The 3,213-nt window shown below is 45.7% G+C and overlaps 1 pseudogene; it reads left to right on the top strand.

The window, feature by feature from the left end:
• Positions 1 to 1,606: 1,606 nt before the first annotated feature.
• Positions 1,607 to 1,842, top strand: LOC139267535 (U2 spliceosomal RNA; annotated as a pseudogene).
• Positions 1,843 to 3,213: the final 1,371 nt, after the last annotated feature.

Raw genomic sequence — 3,213 nt, 5'->3', positions numbered from 1 at the left:
AGGTTGGGCCTCTACTCATTGGAATTCAGAAGAATGAGAGGTGATCTTATCGAAACGTATAAGATTCTGAGGGGGCTTGACAAGTTGGATGTAGAGAGGATGTTTCCGCTGATTGTAGGAGACTATAACTAAAGGGCATAATCTTAGAATAAGGGGCCGCCCATTTAAAGCTGAGATGAAGAGAAATTTCTTCTCTCAGAGGGTTGTAAATCTGTGGAATTTGCTTCCTCAGAGAGCTGTGGAAGCTGGGACATTGAATAAAATTATGACAGAAATAGATAGTTTCTTAAATGATAAGGGGATAAGGGGTTATGGGGAGTGGGCGGGGAAGTGGACCTGAGTCCATGATCAGATCAGCCATGAACGTATTGAATGGCAGAGCAGGTGCGAGGGGCTATATGGCCTACTCCTACTCCTATTTCCTATGTTCTTATGTTCTTGTGTAAGATTAGGGGAGTTATCCCCGGTGTCCTGGCCAATATTTATTCCTCAATCAACATCACGAAAACAGATTATCTGATCATTATCACAAATTGCATTTGGAGGCTTCATAGAAACATTGAAAATAGGTGCAGGAGTAGGCCATTCGGTCCTTCGAGCCTGCACCACCATTCAATATGATCATGGCTGATTATTTTTACAACCTTAGGACCCCATTCCTGCTTTCTCTCCATACGCCTTGATCCCTTTAGCAGTCAGGGCCACATCTAACTCCCTTTTGAATATATCCCGCGGTTCTGACCTGAAATTTTTTTATGAATCTACCTGGTGGTTGCGGAGGTTTGGAAACTTCTGGTCCTGGCCCTCTACACTAAGACCTTCGTAGACGCACATGTATCTCAGGATCGTAAGGGTTTTGTACGATTCAATGATATCGCGTGGGCCGGAACAACCGATCAGAGTAGGGGCATCTCCCATCCATACTGATGGTATCTATGGAATCACCATAAGTATGAATGGGAATATCCCCAAAACACAGAAAACTTGGAAGAGCGTATTGCCAAAGTGAAGCAAAAACTGGGATGGTGGAAGCTGGTGAAAGAACCTGGTCATCAGGAGTGAGGTGCTCTCGAGGTTGCTGTACGTGGCACAGCTCTGGCCCATCCCTCGCTCCTGTGCCACGGCAGTCACCCGGGCCGTCTTCCACTTTGTCTAGAGGTCCAAAATGGACCGTGTCCGCAGAGACACATTGTACAAATCTCTGGACAGTGGAGGAAACGATGTTCCGAACGTGACCCTCATCCTGATGGCGACCTTTGTGTGCGGCTGCATCAAGCTGTGCACAGACCCCCGGTACGCAAACACCAAGTGTCACTATGTGCTGAGGTTCTACCTGTTCCCATTGTTGCGAAGGATGGGCCTGTCCACGCTGCCGCGAAATGCCCCCACCAGTTGGACCATGCCTGTCCACCTGTCCTTTGTGGAAAAGTTTATAACAAAAAACCCCTTTGACCACAAGGCCATAAAGCAGTGGTCAGCACGTAACGTCCTGGATGCTCTACGAAAGAAGGAGAGTGTGGACCCTGTCGGGTGGTTCCCCGAGCAGACTGTCGAACTCGTTTGGCAGAACGTCTCATCGCCAGAGCTGTCACACAAGCACCAATACATAGCTTGTTTGGCCTTTTGGCTAAGATCAAGTGTAGTACCGTTTCTGACCAGCCACCATGACCTCATGGTGGTTCCTCCCTGGTCGGGAAGGTATATGCTTGCATTTTTGGAAACAGAAGGTGGGTGGGGAGGGTTGACCCATCCACCTCCACGGAGGTGTGTGGGGGACCTGACCCATCCACCTCCATGGCACGAACCTGGTATTGCAGTACTTCCAGGAACGGTGCAGTGGCTCTAGGCCTTTTGGCTAAGAGCATTGGCGCAGAGTGATCCTTGGCATGTGCAAGGTGACCTCTGGCGTTTGTGATTTGACAAAGAATTGGAACGATTGGCTACGAATTTAAAAAAAAAAAAAAACATAGCTTGTTTGGTGGTGAGGAGGGCCTTACCCATCAGAGCATTCATTCACAGCAGACATCTCAGCAGAACGGCACGGTGCCCCCGAGTCGGCTGCGGGGCAGACGAGACTGTCACCCATCTCCTTCAGGATTGCGCCTTCGCAAGGCAGGTTTGGAAAGAGATGCAGTGGTTGCTGTCGAGGTTCATCCCAAGCAGCTCCGTAACACAGGACTCTGTGCTCTACGGACTGTTCCCAGGGACACACACCGAGACAGACATCACCTGCTGCTGGAGGGCCATCAACTCGGTCAAAGACGCTCTTTGGTCTTGCCGAAACTTGCTGGTCTTCCAGAGCAAGGAGATGTCCACGTCTGCGTGTTGCAGACTGGCGCAATCCAAGATCCAGGATTACATGCTGAGGGATGCACTTAAAATTGGTGCATTCGCCGCAAAGGCACGGTGGGGAAGGGCCACAGTTTAAAGCCCTTCTGCCACGGTAAACCCAGGGGCTGGAATCAGTACAAAACTCCCCTCGGCCTGTACTTATAACTTCTTTTTTGTGTACATGGAGCACCATGATCTGTAAACACCTATGTAGTGCCATGTACAATGCAAGGTCTGTTTCGTAATGCACGTTGAAAAGAAAAATGTAAATGTACGGTCACCCATTCCATGTACTGTATAGTGACACATGTAATGTATTTTGTTGAATGTACTACAATGTATCCCGTATTGTACCGAATTGTACTTGACTGAAAAGCAAGGAAATGTATCGAACGGAACTGCCGTCAGCAACTGCCAAATGTAATGTATGGGATTGCTGACCGCAGCTAAATGTACTGAACTGCTTTTGAATGTACTGTACAAATTTTTACATGAATAAAGTATATTTTGAAAATAAAAAAAATAATATATTTCAAATTAATAAAAATGGAATTTAATTAATTATTTAAAACAAAAATTTAACTCTTTGAAAAATAAATTTACATATTTTAAAGGGTCTAAAAATAAACTTACCTTAAATAAACAGGATTTTAAATGTTTAAATTATGTGTAAAAAATGTATTTTTTACATTTGTACTTTAATGTACTTTAAAATTTTTACATTGATAAAAGCAGGCCTTACGCTTGCTTTTTCCATTTGTAAGAATTTGAAGAACATTCGCTAGGCAGGATTTGGGCAAATCGCCCAACTCTCCAGCTGAGGAGGTCTTTTAGTTTCGCATGCGGCAATCTGTGAATAGAACTTTTGACAGATTGCAAGTG

The sequence above is a fragment of the Pristiophorus japonicus genome, chromosome 7, assembly GCF_044704955.1.
Source record: "Pristiophorus japonicus isolate sPriJap1 chromosome 7, sPriJap1.hap1, whole genome shotgun sequence".
Classification (NCBI taxonomy): domain Eukaryota; kingdom Metazoa; phylum Chordata; class Chondrichthyes; family Pristiophoridae; genus Pristiophorus; species Pristiophorus japonicus.
The sequence above is the reverse complement of the archived record's forward strand: the minus strand, read 5'-3'. Positions and strand labels throughout refer to the sequence as shown.